The 16,530-nt window shown below is 46.6% G+C and overlaps 1 long non-coding RNA gene across 1 annotated transcript in view; it reads left to right on the top strand.

Moving 5' to 3' along the window:
• Positions 1-234: 234 nt before the first annotated feature.
• LOC135973044 (uncharacterized) overlaps positions 235-16,530 on the top strand; it is a 72,710-nt gene continuing 56,414 nt past the window's right edge. The window contains exon 1 of the long non-coding RNA XR_010589747.1: positions 235-429. This is a non-coding gene — a long non-coding RNA (uncharacterized LOC135973044). The remainder of the gene's footprint in view (positions 430-16,530) is intronic.

The raw sequence follows: 16,530 nt of genomic DNA, 5'->3' as shown, positions 1-16,530 counted from the left end.
AGCCTCCCTATACACCTGAGGGATGGTACCAAAGGTACATTAGAAAAATAGTGATCAAACATACTTGTCTTGACTTCAGTATAACAGTTTAATGTTTTTGTTTTACTTACACTTACTGAGGTTGGTTATGATGGAGTTTACAAGCCCTTTGGGAGAACTTCCTTGGGAGAACTCTCCCTAGGAAATAAACAAATAGCTATAGAAAAGATCCTGAACACTGACAGTCATCATGAAACTGCAGCTGCTCTCCTCACGTCCTAACTTGTTTGGGTGGAGGGAAGGCAGCTGTGTTTCTGGCCCAGTCAGTTGGAACAGGAGGGTCTCATTACCCTCATCAGAAGATACATAAGGTTGGTCTTTATTCAAGAAAGAAAGTAATGTAGGCAAAGCTGTGTGGGGAAAAGCCTTATAAAAACCTCCTTAGTTCAGGTAGGTATGGGCTTAAGCTTTCTGTTGAAATCAGTTTATTGTTTTAGGACATTTTGTTGTATATGTGCTAACTGTAGAAGGAAAATATCTGGCTAGTGTCCTGAGGCAATCTTTGCTTGGCCATTTAAAAAGGCTGACTAGTGTCTTAAGGCAATCATTGCTCTGAGTCATCTAGAAAGATTAAAATAAATATGAACCTTAGCTAGGATTTTTTTATTTTTATAAAAGAAACTTGGTTGTATGACTTGCTTGTTTTGTTGGTCCTAGCTCTAGATCTTCCATGTTCTCCCTTTAAATTGTCAGAGCTTAATTCTGCATAATGTGAACAATAAAAAAAAATCACATTAGTGTAAATGGGAGCTCTGGAAGTGCAAAGAATACTGCATGAAAACTTATCCTAACAGTTTGATAAAGTATTGTCTTAATGGCAATATGATAAGATGCCTAAAATATGTAATAGGGAACTTTTAAAAGACTGCCCCCATGTCATTGTTCTGAATCTATATCCTGTTAGAGTGTGTGTGTGATAGCTATTCTTACTGAGGCTAGAAACTCGGATCAAGGAGAGGTCTTGCAATATCAGCAGTGCTTCTGAAATAGAATGTTTGGTTTTAACGAGGGATCCATTGGATTCTTCAGGGGGAGAGCTCTCTTTCTAGAGGAGAAGCAGAGACAATGTTGATACTTTGAGAAGGAATCAGTTCAATTATCTAAGTAATTTCTTTCTGTTAATGGCATGAATGTCTTGATAAACTCTTCCTCAGTGGGTCTGTGAGTGCTCCAAGATCCAGTGGGCTAAGGATATCCAATGGTTTTGCAAAATTCTTACCATCTGATTCCACATCATATAGTGTGGAAATAAGTGTCTCCTTTCACAGCAATATCAATGCTGTTCCTTAAATCAGCCATCAGCAGCCACTTTTGATACAGAGTTCTTCCATCCCCCACAACTGAAAGTACCACCTATGTTTTGACCTTATCTTATGCCTCAAATATTAAAGGTGGGGGTTTGAGAATTGGGTTTTAGCCCTGTGCTAGTGTAGCCCATTGCTGTTTCACTTCTCACTGTTTTCTGAGCAAGTACAGTACCTAGCGATAGAGGTATTTGAGAACAAAATGTTTGTATAACCGATTTATAAAGGAAAAACAATGCGTGAGGCATCAGAGCCTGGAGAAGAACCTTGATCATGGGACTCATCACTGGCTGCAGCCTTCTGCATTGTCTGCCAACAAATTCTAGGTGCATTGTGCAAGAGCAAATAGTACTCGGTGGGATGTTTTAAAATTTCATATTTTAGGATGCTTCAAACCTAATCAGCTATTGTTTATCTGCGCTTATACTCAGCGGTATGGTTGTGTGGGTTTTTTTGTTTAACTGGCAGCTTGAGGTATATTTCAGCTGGTGATAATCTATTAGGTATGGTCAATTTGAAACACACTTCAACATTGTGGGTTAAGTCTAACTTGAATGCAAAAATAGGCTAACTTTTTACTTTGGAGAAGCTAGAGAAAGGTATAGATAGCAGCACAGTAGAAAAAGTAAATAAGCCTATGAAAAAAGGAGGGGAGAGAGTCTAATGGAAAATGTATTTATGTAATATGAGATATCCACATGCAGCAGCCTAGCTTTGGAGACTGGGAAAGAGTGGTGTCTTAAGTCTAATATACAACACAAGCTTCCCTTTAACTAGAAAACCATGTTTTAAATACTACTGTTCATTTGCTTGCAAAATTTTTATAGGTACATCAGTATTTATTCAGTCTGCCTTGAAGTGGAAGAGGTCTGTATCAGACAAAGAATAATATGGTCAAGAGGTGATGTGGCAGATCCTGATGTCCCTTCCAGTGTGTGGCAGAGTATTATCTGCCTCTTGCTGTAATACCCAGGATGGTATCTTGGGAGTGTATAGCAGTAGTGTCTGGTATTGGCAACTGGCACTTGAAGTAACATGAAGAAATATAAATTCATTTGGTTTTGGACATGGCTGCGTGTTCACAAGTTTCATCATTTGTACTTGTGGTGAAATGTATAAATGGAATTATGTCCCCTTCTTAAAAAGCTTTTTGCTTGATCCTATATGATCACAAAGATAAATAAGCAAAAATCAATGCATTTCCAAATAAACATAAGCAGGTAGGTTCTTAAAAATTAAAAAAAGTAGATCTAATTCCTATCCTTTGTGCTATGGAAGAAATATTGTATAGGCCCTTAACCTGCAAACACTTAAGCATATGCTTAAATACTTTAATGGGAATATTCATAGTGTATAAATTTAAGCAAATGAAAAAGTCTTTGCAGTACTGGGGCCTTAAGAAATATCCTTTTTATGATCCTTCTTCAATGCTCTCTTTTTCCTTATCTGAAGATATGAAACAAAAGGCAATAAGAAATATCAATGGAATACCTCTAACAAGGTCTCACTGTGTGGTAGGACACACTGTACATCCTCCCCTCCCCCCACCCTTTTTTTTTTTTTTTTTTTTTTTAACACCAAATAGTGAGAAGTGGAATAGTGACCTGCCAGTAGTGAGTCCTGGATTCAGTGAAGCATCTGGTGGAGATATGTCTAATAAAATGAGCATGTAAAGATTCTTTTTTTTTTTTTTAATTTAAACCTTTGACTGTGGAAGTTCAAAATCTCATGTCTTCACTGAAGTCCAATGGAATTAACCAGTCTAAATGCACAGAGAATTTGCTTTCTTGGTATCAGGAAACCTATTTGAGAGAGGGCTGAATTCTTTAATGTTGCCCTTATGAAATAGCGTGGCCATAACAGTACTTTAGAGCTTGCTGTTTTCTGCTCTGTTCCATCAGTGTACCTCATTTTAGGCACTGATTCAAATGGAATAAATCATTGATCAAAATTTATTCTTCCTAAAAATTTTGTAGTGTCTTTGTAATTTCACAAAGTTGTATAAACTGTATTGTGGATAGATAGAATTCCATGTTTACTTTTCATTTAAAGTATCCATTTAATTTTAAATTTCTTGGAACATAAGCAGTGCTGATTAGCTTGTTTATATTAATAATAATTTAAAAGATGACTAATCAACATCAGGGGAAAACGGTGATGCCTCTCTTAAATGCCATCTGCAAGAAGTAGAAAGCAGCACTGAATGTCTAGCCTATGTGGATCTCCATTCTCTACCTATGACTGCGCACTAGTATTTTCCTATAGCTTGTCCAAGCATACGGCACAAGTGAAATGGCCTCTGCCTGTGGCAGCATAGCCTGTAAAGATGCCGTCCATATCTTTTGCTCTGTAGTAGAAACAGATAAGGAATGAATGGCCTGTTGCTGAGAGTTCACAACTCCCACTGACTTTAACTGAGTTTGGAATAATTAACAGAAGGTCCTCCAGGGTTCCGTTGTCAGTCTGTTAAGATGCGTTAAGCCCAATGAAAAGCAAAGATGGCTTTTGCATAAGGAGAGCTGCTCAGAACTTGTTTCTGCTTGAATAGAAGCTTGTGATATGGAAAGATATAAAGATGGATGGTTTAACTAGATGTAACAAAACATTCTACTTCTCACTTCTAGGAGGAATACTCTTGAAGTAAAACTAAATGGTTTCATAGGGTATCTGAACAGAAGTGCAGTTACAGTAGCTAGTCTTTATTCCAGTCCAGGTTTTATACATGTATTCTGGCAGTAGAGGTGGAGTCATAACTCTGCCACATACTTGTTTTCTTAAGTAACTGTGTTTTCTGATGAAAACGTAACACTATGTTGATAAAAGTAGCTTTGCAGTAAAGCTAAATTTAGTAATTTTAGGCATATGTTTGTTAGTGACATTCCTCTTATTTATACTACATGCATCTAGAAAGACTAAGACAACAATTTTTGATTTGGAGTCTGGAATGCATGTCTATAATGTTTCCTGCTGTGCCAAATATTCATAAAGTTACATGGATTGGTGAGCAACTTAGATATTCTGAGATAAAATTGATGAAATCAGGCAAGCTTGACTGCTTGTTTTTGTTTTTAAGTAGTCGGGCTGTCTGAAAATCTCACAGTTTAAGAGTAGTTTCAGGAAGAAAGGAAGGCAACATTGTGGAAACTGATTATATTCATGCATTAGTATGGAAGTAATGAGCAATGTGTGAGAGTGCTTTGAGGGTTCCAATTTTGTAATATGAAATAACACTTGCTGTATCTGTAACTTATTGAGAAGTCTGACTTGGAAATGGGACTCAATCTTTGCTTCGAGATCCCAAGAGAAAGTTCTTTCTTTCAACAAAATAATTCAAGTTGTAATATCTCTTGTGCATTCCAATTATCTGGTGCTTCCTTAATTATCATAGTTCACATGCTTTTTGAGTGATGAGGAAGCCGTGAGCTTTTGAATAAAAATTTTTAGAGGAATGTTGCAAAAATAAATCTGGCTGATAAATCAGTTTGTCATGAAATGTTAGTATTCTTATTTGAACTACATTACTGCTTTACCCATATTAGGGCTGGCTGACCTCTCTAGTAAAAAAATCTAAATCCTCCCAGCCAGTCTAGTACTTTGTGAATCTACATAATTCTAAGTATCCGGTATCCAAAACCATATTCTGTGTCCTGGTGGGGTCATTTTCTAAACTTTTTAGCAGTCAGGGAAACTCCTAAGCGCACAGATAAACTATGGTAATCTAATTTTAGGAGGAAACATGGTGTAGTGATCATCAGTCTGGTAGTCTCCAACACTGGACTTTATTTCCTATACTCTAGTAATTTTTTTTTTAACAAATTATTTTCAACGGACATTGTCAACTTCAGATTTCTGACTGAATTGTGTTTACTTTCTAGTGTTAGTGATTTTAGTTGTTACTTGTAACTGGCAGATTGAAGACACATTCCCTGTTTTTAGCAGCTTGTTTCCTTTGTCAGCCCTCGGTATAAAGTCAGCTTAATTGGCCTTTCATACAGAAGCCAGGGAGAGAATTTTTGTTATGGAGGGATGGGGATCCAGGGAAATAACTTCAGTCATAAAGACTGGCAGGGGTGGCTGAGAGGCAGGTGTAGTAACTGAAACAACTACTCAGCTTTTGAAACTGACTGACTAAATTTTGAATGTACAGTGTTCCTTTTTAAACTTCTCTGTGCTTCAGTTTCACTGTATGTATGAAGATAAGACTTGCCTATTTCAGGGGTGTTGGGACTTGTGTTTAGAAAGAGCTTTGAGATTCTCTACAGAAATGCCAAATACTGGCATAATATTCTGTTGCAGTTTGAGCTGTCTCCAACTGAATTCTGTGCAAGTAGGAGTAATATTACTGACTCACATTACTGGAGTTCTTTAATGCAGTGTGTGTGCACAACTCTTTTTTTTTTTTTTTTTTTTTTTTTTTTCTGTCCTAACTAGGAGCTGTGACTGTGTAATAAAGGATGCCACTTTGTAGTGACATGGTATATCTGTTGAGCTATGCTTTTCTAAGGTCACCCTGTTCAGAGGTACATGAGTGATGCATGGCTTCTTTTCTTGCAAGTTAAATAGGATGTTTAAGTTGGAGAGAGAGAGCGGCCCCATCTGCAAATGCCAAGGGTGTTTACTCTCTGGCTCACAGCAGCCTCTAGTTTAAGGGTCAGATTCCCAGCTGGTGTAAATTTGATATAGCTCAATTGAAGTCAATGTAGACATGCTCACTTATACCAAAAGCTGGCCTTAAATCTTTGGAACAAAGGAAAACAACTGAGAATTTTTTTTGACAGCTAAAATCTTGTTTTATGTAAGTTTGTGTAGTTTTCGAGAACTCATGAAATGCTACATGAGTAACATGCAAAAGAAGTGCCCACAACAAACAAGATGCACTGAAATCCCTCATCCCAAAGGGGTTTTTAAATGCCACTACTGTCAGTTGCTGTGCACCTGGCTTTCAGCTGATGTGAAAAGTAATACTACTGTTTTAGTCCTTGTAGACTGACATTTCCAAGGAACACTGTTGGATTTCATGCATCAGAATCCATCATTTTCCACAAGTAGCAGGGAAAGAATGCCTACTAACCTTATTTCAGTTTCCACTCTTGAGTGAGGGTAGCAGCTCTGGAATAAATTCAGAGAGAGTATATTTTGTCTTTATAACTAAATGTGAACAGCTCAGCTGGTGTAACCCAGGGCCATCAAGTATTGTACAGGACCTAATCTGTTGCCAAGCTTCAAATACCTCGGTAATGCCTCTAGTGGAAGGAAAGCAAATAGTTGGTGCTCTGGATTGATGTGATGGCATAATATTTATGAAAGGAAAGTATTGTGAAAATTGGAGTGTTACACCAGTGCAAATGCAGTCATTGATGAATTAAGACTGGGACTTTAGGCACCCAGTTCCCATCCTAAATTGAATCCTAGGTTAAAATAACCCATTGAACTAAATGTTGGTTTATCTCCCAGGACCATGCAAACACAGGAGCCGGCCCTGAGCTGCTGGACTCTTCACAGTCTGGAGGGCTCCCTCCCTTCCCCCTCAAAACTGAGAAAAATGGATCAGCCCAATCTGCTCTCTCTGACCTCTCTTCTCTGCTGCAGGACAACAACGGGCAGTTCCACTCCCTCTTCTTTTTTCCTAGAGGGCATGGGGAAGAGGATTACTAACCCAGAGCTGCTCCAGCAGCAGCTAGGACCTTCTTCCAGCAACAATAGAGCCCTGCGGGGTGGGGGGGGGGATGAAGAGTGGCAATGGGCAGCTGAATTTATCTGTGCTAGGGATGGAGGCAGACAGTGTGGCTTGAATTGGGTATCCTAAGAAGTGACCAATGCACTCTTGCCAAATTTTTCTTCCATTGCTGCCCTGAGAAACCCAGTCAATTACCTCAATATTTCTTGAAAAATCTTAATATGAGAGCTCAGATACAGGTCCCCCCTACCATGTTAACTGTTAAAACTTGCATCATTTAATTTTCCCTTCAGATATATTTTTCACAAGAACAAAGGTGTTTGCACCACTCAGATCAACAAAAATACCCCCTGTATTTCCAATTCTAGGAAGTCTTTGGGTGACAAAATAAAGTCAATATTCACATTCTGCAGTTAAAGGAATGTCTCTGATTCCACATTCAGAAAAAGGCCCCAGAGAACTGATGCTATATATTACTGCACAATAGTGAAAGATGATGAGCATAGGTGGTTGAGAGGGCTGTGGTTAGTGTACTGAATTTTGTAAATGACTGCAAATGGTGGTGAAAAAGAGCTACACAGAGTTTGTTTCAAGCAGCGGTGAGCACTGTGGATTTGGTTGAGCATATTTGTACATTTCTAGGTGAGAGGAAAACATAAATTTGCTGGAAGCCAAAAATCTTTCTACAAACTCTATCAAACTGCAAAAATACTTTTTCTTTGAGCCAAAAAAAAAAGAAAAAATGAGATCAGAAAATAATTAACTCTCTTGGAAAAATGTTTTCACTGATTGTGAGAATATTGTACATGTCTTAGCTTTTCCTGAGTTCCCACATTCTCTTATTTTTTTTTTACCAGAAAGAAACCACAGTTAGAGACTCTAAAGTACTTTTGGTATCATAGGAAACAATAATTTCAAAATGGTATTTCAAGATGTGGAAAGGACTTGGCAACTTACTGCTGCAACTTTTGTGCTCTGGCCAATAGGATTTCACAGGGTGCATTTCTTGGCTGAATCCAGCCCTTTTGTATATAAATAAATCATGATGGAAAGAGCAGTTACAGGAGAAGCCTTTTATCTGTACAACACTTTATAATTATTCCATTTGTAAATCCAAAACAGAGATCTTGCTTGTCTAAAAAAATAAACTGAATGAGAGAATACCAATAAACTGCAATGAAGATGGTAACAAAATAATGGGGGACCTTATCCTGCAACTTCAAGTGTCTGTGTGGATTACTTATCTATAAGGAGTCCTGCTGAGTCAGGGGCTCTGTGTGGGTCCATTGTCCACCTGCACTCATGGGATCAATGCACTAATTTTTAAATATCCACTGGAAAAACAATACACTAAATAAGAGCATTCAAATTATTTAAGGGCTTGACCCTGTCCTTGGACACAGAAGAGTGGCTAGGATCAGAACAGTGCTTCTGGGGTACTAATTCTTCCCCCGTCTCAGGTAACTCCCTGAACTCCAGCGAGAATAGAGCCTTAGGGTGAGCAAGACTTGACTAAGTTAGGTGTCTTTCATCCCTCCTTTTCCCCCTACTTACTATACTGTGATTAGTCATCCTCCAAAGAGATTCTCTGTGCGCTGTACTCCCAAACTATTTCTCATATGTAAATGACACTATCTGTGAGTGACTCAGCCTGTGTTGGATGAACATATTGTGACATTGCACCCCAGAATGCTTTATAGAAATAAGCTGGAGTGTAAATATGACATAACTGGAATGTGTTTTATGCTAGATATGCCATGTAACATGTCTTTGCAAAGGTTATGTTCTGCATGTATTCACACTATTCATGTATCATTTTTATATCTGAAGTTATGATCGTTGGCTCTATGCTTGTATTTAAAGTGTTTGCTGTAGAAAGCACCTAAGGCAGATGTGGTCAACGTAGTGTGAAGAAGTTATTCGAGTATTTGGTTAACAATGGACCTTGATAGACACCAATCCACATCTGAGCTTTCCTGGGAAGACCTGCAGAAAACTGAGTCATGCATGGACATGTGACTTGCCCATGTGAATCAAAAACTCCATTTTGTAGCTGGATTCTACACAGGGGGAGAGAGGGGTTCCCACCCACAAGAGAGAAAGAACGGTTACTTACCTTCTGTAACTGTTGTTCTTTGAGATGTGTTGTTCACGTCCATTACACATTAGGTGTATGCGCGCCGCGTGCACGGACGTCGGAAACTTTTTCCCTTAGCGGCTCCCGTCGGGCCGGCAGGGCCCCCTCCTTCCCGCCAGAGCGGCGCCCCGCTCCAGGGTATATATATATATCCCTGCCGACCCGACCCCTCCGGTTCCTTCTTGCCGGAGACTCCGACAGAGGGGAAGGAGGGTGGGAAGTGTAATGGACGTGAACAACACATCTCGAAGAACAACAGTTACAGAAGGTAAGTAACCGTTCTTTCTTCTTCGAGTGATTGTTCACGTCCATTACACATTAGGTGATTCCCAAGCTTACCATTGGAGGTGGGTAGGAGTCAAGGTACAACTGACTGTAGCACAGCCCGCCCGACCATTGCGTCCTCTCTGGCCTGATGATGGATCGCGTAGTGGGCTGTGAACGTATGTACGGACGTTGGTGGCCGCCTTACAGATCTCCTGGATAGGGACCTGCGCCAAGAAGGCCGTTGAGGACGCTTGGGCCCTAGTCGAGTGGGCCCGGATCTCCGGGGCCGGAACATTGGCAAGCTCAAAACAGGTGCGTATACAATGCACAATCCATGCCGACAAGCGCTGTGTCGAGATAGGCAAGCCTTTCATACATTCTGCAATAGCAATGAACAGCTGAGGTGTTCTGCGGAACGACCTGGTCCGTTCCAGGTAGAATGCCAACGCCCTTCGAACATCCAGGGTATGTAGGCTGTGGTGGTGAGGGTCCGTATGGGGTTTAGGAAAGAATACCGGTAGGCAAATGTCCTGCCCCATGTGAAACTGCGATACCACTTTTGGAAGGAATTTGGGGTGCGGCCTCAGTTGCACCTTATCCTTATGGAACACTGTATAGGGTGGTTCCGAAGTGAGGGCCCTCAATTCCGATACCCTTCTGGCCGACGTGATGGCCACGAGAAACGCCACCTTCCAGAGGTGCGTGAGGGAGCAAGAAGCTAGGGGCTCAAAGGGGAGACCCATGAGTCTTGTTAGGACTAGGTTCAGATTCCACGCCGGGACAGGCGGGCGCGAGTAGGGAAACACCCTGTCCAGCCCCTTGAGGAATCGGGCCACTGTGGGGTTGGAGAACACTGACACTCCCAACTCTCCTGGATGGAAAGCCGAAATAGCGGCTAAATGCACTCTAATCGGGGCGGGCGCAAGGCCTTGATTCTTGAGGTGCAGTAGGTAGTCCAAGATTAAGGGAACTGAGGCTTGTAAAGGCCGTATGCGTAGAGGCTCGCACCAGTGGGAGAACCTTTTCCATTTTGCCAGGTAGGTCGCTCTTGTAGAGGGCTTTCTACTATTAAGGAGGATTTGTTGAACCCGGTGAGAGCACCTGTGTTCTGCATCGTTCAGCCAGAGAGATACCATGCCGTGAGATGTAGCGAAGACAGGTTCGGGTGGAGTAGGCGACCTTTGTCTTGTGTGACTAGGTCGCGATGGAGGGGGAGGGTGATTGGATCGGCTATGGACAGTTCCAGCAGGGACGTGAACCAATGCTGGCGTGGCCAGGCCGGGGCGATAAGTATGATCGTCGCCCTGTCCCTGCGGGTCTTGAGGAGAACCTTGTGTATGAGTGGGAACGGAGGGAAGGCATATCTCCGGCTCCCTCCCCATGGGATCATGAAGGCATCTGCTAATGATCCCCGGCTGAGGTTCTGGAATGAGCAGAACTGAGGGCATTGGCTGTTGTCCCTGGTGGCGAATAGATCCACCCGGGGAAAGCCCCACCTCCGGAAGATCGAATGCAGGACGTCTCGCCTCAACGTCCATTCGTGCATTCGGTAGGATCGGCTGAGGCGGTCCGCTAAGCCGTTTTGAATCCCCGGAAGATACGTCGCGATGAGGTGTATCGCATGAGCTATACAGAAGTCCCATAATTGGAGTGCCTCGCGACAGAGGGGAGAAGACCGGGACCCGCCCTGCTTGTTTATATAGAACATGGCGGTAGTGTTGTCCGTCAGGACTGCCACGCTGTGACCTTTTATGGTGGTGCGGAAGGTCTGACAGGCGAGGCGAACTGCTCTTAGCTCCTTCAGATTGATGTGAAGCAGCTTGTCTTCTCTGGACCACAGCCCTTGGGTCCGCAGTTCCCCCAGGTGCGCTCCCCAACCCAGGTCCGATGCATCTGTTACCAACGTCAGAGTGGGCTGTGGGGCAGCGAAGGGGATCCCTTCGCATACCTGTTGGTGATCGAGCCACCAGCGGAGCGAGCTCAGCACCTGGTTTGGGATCGTGACTACTTGATCCAATGGGTCTCTGTTGGGGCAATGCGTGCAGGCGAACCACAACTGTAAAGGCCGGAGCATTAGGCGAGTATGTCTGACCACGTGTGTGCAAGCTGCCATATGCCCCAGAAGCTGCATGCAACACCTTGCCGTTGTCGTGGGGAATTTTTGGACTGAGCTTACGGCTCTCTGAATTGACATGAACCGTGCCTCTGGTAGGCTTGCCTGTGCGGCTACCGAGTCCAGGGTCGCACCTATGAAGTCCAGTCTCTGTGTGGGGACTAACGTGGACTTGGGCACATTGATCCGGAGGCCGAGCTTGTCGAACGTCTGCAGGGCCAGCGTCACGTGAGATCGGACCTCGGCCTCCGACTTGCCCACGAGAAGCCAATCGTCCAGGTACGGGAACACACGCATCCTTCTTTTTCGAAGGAAGGCTGCTACCACGGACATGCACTTCGTAAACACTCGTGGTGCTGATGCCAGGCCGAAGGGCAGGACCGTAAATTGGAAATGGCGCTGGTTGACAACGAAGCGCAGAAACCGCCTGTGGGCCGGATTGATTGCGATGTGAAAATAGGCATCTTTCATATCGAGGGCAGCATACCAATCCCCCGGATCCAGGGATGGGATAATAGTTCCAAGGGAGACCATACTGAAGCGCGCTTTGATCAGAAACTTGTTTAGATCGCGCAGGTCCAAAATAGGACGGAGGCCCCCTTTCGCCTTGGGAATCAGGAAGTATCTGGAATAGAATCCTTTTCCCCTTAGGTCTGGTGGGACCTCTTCTACTGCTCCTGCAGCGAGAAGGGTCTGTACCTCCTGTATGAGGAGTTGCTCGTGAGAAGGGTCCCTGAAGAGGGACGGGGAAGGGGGATGGCAGGGAGGGGGCGAGGAAAACTGGAGGGTATAGCCCGCCTTCACTGTGCACAGGACCCAGCGGTCCGATGTTATGCGCAACCAGGCCCAGTAGAAATGGGACAGGCGGTCCTTGAAACCCAGAGGAGGATCCGGTATAGAAAGTGGTACGCTGTCCTCGGGCGTAGCTTCAAAAGCCTGGCTTATTCCCTGGCTGCGGCTTGCCCTGGCCATGACTCTGGCCTTGGTTAGGCGTATTGTTACGTCTCCGCCTGTTATCCCTGCCTCGACGGCGGTAAGGCTCGTGCCGGGGGCGAGGGTGGTATTGCCTCTGCGGTGGCTGGGGTTTAAAGGGCTTACGCTGCGTTACCGGGGTGTGCATACCCAACGACTTAAGGGTCGCACGCGAGTCCTTAAGGCTATGTAGCCTGGCGTCTGTTTGGTCGGAGAACAAGCCCGAACCTTCAAACGGGAGGTCCTGCAGTGTGGTTTGCACCTCTGGTGGAAGACCTGAAGCCTGTAACCACGCCGAACGCCTCATCACGACTCCTGACGCGATTGTTCTAGCCGCAGCATCGGCTGAGTCGAGGGAGGCCTGCAATGAGGTCTTGGCCACCGCCATCCCCTCGTCCACCAGGGCCGTGAACTCCTGATGCGCGTCAGGTGGGAGGGAGTCCTTAAACTTGGCGACTGATGCCCAAGAGTTAAAATTGTGCCTGTTCAGAATCGCCTGCTGATTGGCGATCCTCAGTTGAAGGCCCCCAGAGGAACAGACTTTCCTCCCGAACAAGTCCAGTCGCTTAGCTTCCTTGCCCTTGGGGGCCGGAGCTTGCTGGCCATGACGCTGTCTCTCGTTGACCACCGAGACCACCAGCGAACAAGGGGACGGGTGTAAAAAGAGGAAGTCGAACCCTCTAGATGGGGCGAAGTATTTCTTCTCCACGCCTCTTGCAGTCGGTGCACTGGAGGCCGGCGTTTGCCACACCGTCTTATAGTTGGACTGTACTGTCCGTATGATCGGGAGAGCGACTCTGGAGGGGCCCTCTGGGCTCAGGATATCGACCATGGGGTCTTCCCGTTCTACGGTCTCCTCCGCTTGCAAGCCCAGATTGAGGGCTACCCTGCGAAGCAGGTCTTGGTGTGCCCGATGGTCAATCGGGGGAGGGCCGGACACCATGGTGCCCGCTACTGCCTCATCTGGCGAGGAGGAAGAGGTCGGGGCCTTCTGCCCCTCCTCAGTGTCCTGCAACCCGGAATCGACCAGTTGCTCCTCTGGGGCCTGACCCGCAGTGTGGGACTGGGACGGTACCGTACTCGGTGCCGAGTCCACTCCTTCCCGCTCCGGTGGTCCAGAGACCGTTGCCTCCTTATGCGATGGCGGGCGGTGCCGCGGGGAGCGGGATCGGTACCCCGGTGGCCCGGATCTCGAGGCCCTCGATGGGGGCCCTTGCTGGTGGTAGGCCCAGGGTGTCCAGAATGGCCATTGGCTCGGCTGGCCCCACTGAGAATGGCCATAGTCCCTGCTGGCCTGCGACCTATGGCCATATCCGCCGTAACCGGTCCGAGTCAGTCCCTGAGACCACGGACGGTGACCTGGAAGGCCACGGTGGAGCCGTAGGATGGTGCCGGTCCGGGTTTGGGGAGTAGCGCCTCCGCGACCAGGATCTGGAATAGCGTCTCGCCGACCTGGACCTGGAACGGTACCGGCGGTCGCGGGACCGGGAACGGCTACGGCTGGTCGGCCTCGGGTAACGTACCGCCGACACTTCGCGGTGCCGACTCGTGCTGGGTTGCTGAGTCGGTGCCGACCGCTTGTTGAAGCCCGACTGCTGCGGTGCTTCCTGCGCTGAGGGTAACCGGGAGTCCGCCGAGGCGGAGCTCGACCGGGACCGGTTCCCGAAACGGTGCCGAGACGGCGACCATGATGGGCGCACCATCGCTGGCTTGCCTCTGTGTGGCAGCTTTGGCGGAGCGTCCTCAGCGCGTGTAGGGGCCTCGACGGACAATGCAATGAGGTCCTTAGCTGCCTCAAACGTGTCCGGAGTGGAGGGCTGTTCCAAGAGCTCCTCCAGCCCTTCATCCTCACTCGACGCGCCCATCCCGGGGCTCGACGGCCCTTTCGGCGCCGGAGCCACTACCGGGGTCTGTGCTGGGGCCGTACAGGCCTTAGGGGCACTCGAGGTTTTCGCCGGTGCCGCCCTTTTGTGCGGGGAGCGTCCTCAGGCCTTAGGTTGGCCCTTCACTTTTGCCGGCGAAGACGACCGGCGTCGTACATGTCCCCGCTGGGTCGGTGCCGTGGGCTTCGGTTGACCCACCGGCGCCGGTTCCCGCACCGATGCCGGCGCGCTTCGTACGGAGGCAGACGGTGCCGTCGAAGTGGAGGGCTGTAATGCCGTCTCCATGAGCAGCTGCTTAAGGCGAAAGTCTCTTTCTTTCTTAGTCCTAGGCTTGAAGGCCTTGCAGATCTTGCAGCGCTCTTTTTGGTGAGCCTCCCCCAGGCAGCGGAGACACGAGGCGTGGGGGTCGCTCAACGGCATAGGCTTGCGGCACGTGGCACAAGCCTTAAAGCCTTGGGCGTGCGGCATGCCCCGCCGCCCAGGGCCGGTGCCGGGGTTGAACAAACAACCACGGCAGGAACTTTAAGTACCCTAATGAGCTGTTAACTACTGGCTCAACACTACTACAAACTAACTGATAACTGCTAATAACACTGATGACTATTGCTAAGGGACACTCTCAGACGAGAGACAGAGTTGTTCCAACGCCGCCACGGACGGTAAGAAGGAACTGGAGAGGTCGGGTCGGCAGGGATATATATATACCCTGGAGCGGGGCGCCGCTCTGGCGGGAAGGAGGGGGCCCTGCCGGCCCGACGGGAGCCGCTAAGGGAAAAAGTTTCCGACGTCCGTGCACGCGGCGTGCGTACACCTAATGTGTAATGGACGTGAACAATCACTCGAAGAAGAAACTATATAAGCCCCTGGAAAACCCCCTCCATTTTGTCTTCAGATGGCTAAAAGAGAGCCTCTCCACCCCCAAAGGGTACCTGAAAGAAATTGGAACAAAGGACAGTAACCACAGAGGTGTGAGTGATTGCTGGACCCAGATTAGAAGGAGGCTAGTCTGTAAAAGAAGCTTACTGGAACATTTCTGAGGGCGAGATTTCATTCGTGTGAATGATTGTGTGATTTTATTTTGCTTGGTAATTCACTTTGTTCTGTCTTATTAATTGGAACCACTTAAATCCTAATTTTTGTATTTAATAAAATCACTTTTTACTTATTAATACATACCCTGGGTTAATTAATACCTGGGCAGGGGCAAACAATTGTGCATATCTCTCTATCAGTGTTATAGAGGGCGAACAATTCATGAGTTTACCCTGTATAAGCTTTATACAGGGTAAAATGGATTTATTTGGGGTTTGGACCCGGGTATCTGAGTACTGGAGACAGGAACACTTCATAACAGGGCCGGCTCCAGGCACCAGCCTACCAAGCATGTGCTTGGGGCGGCACCTGGAGGGGGGCGGCGCTAAGGGTTGTTTTACACATACTGGGGCTGTTGGGGCGCCCGGCAGTGCTCCGGCCCGAGAGCGGGGCCGCGACTGGGCTCGCCACCCTGGGGCGGCAAAAAGCCAGAGCCAGCCCTGCTTCATAAGCGGTTTTTAGTTTAGCCTGCAGCTTTTGGGGGATGTAGTTCAGACCTGGGTCTGTGTTTGTAGCAGACTAGTGTGTCTGGCTCAAACCAGGCAGGGTACTGAAGTCCCAAGCTGCCAGGGAAAATGGGCTGAGAGGTATTCTCGGCACATCAGGTAGCAATCCCAAAGCAGGTTTCTGTGATCCAAACCATCACACACATGTCCTAGAGGATGAGTGAGCTAGTAGACCTACCTTGCTCTCCCATCTCATTTGTTAGATTTGGTTCCCACAGAGACAGCTGAGCCAGTCTGGCAGGTTTCCACCTGCAGAGGACCCAAGGGTGGGGATCCAGAGAAGCTGGTATCTAGTCCTCAATAGTTGCATGCACTGGCATGGGACTGATGGTGTTGAGAAGTCAGGATGTCCATGTTAACTTATCCTTCCACTGTGTCAACCTTTTAGAAATTGAAGGGGCTAATGATTATTGAAGGGGGCATGTTAAGCTCTGGACAAGAGGATGAGTTGACAGGGAGACAAGGCTGCTTCTTCAGAGGGAGAAGGGAAAACATTTCTCTTTCTATCCTTTCCATGTAGAGGTCACCTACCACTTACCA

The sequence above is a fragment of the Chrysemys picta genome, chromosome 8, assembly GCF_011386835.1.
Source record: "Chrysemys picta bellii isolate R12L10 chromosome 8, ASM1138683v2, whole genome shotgun sequence".
NCBI classification, from domain to species: Eukaryota; Metazoa; Chordata; order Testudines; family Emydidae; genus Chrysemys; species Chrysemys picta.
Note: the sequence above shows the minus strand (reverse complement) of the source record. Positions and strands in the feature narration are given on the sequence as shown.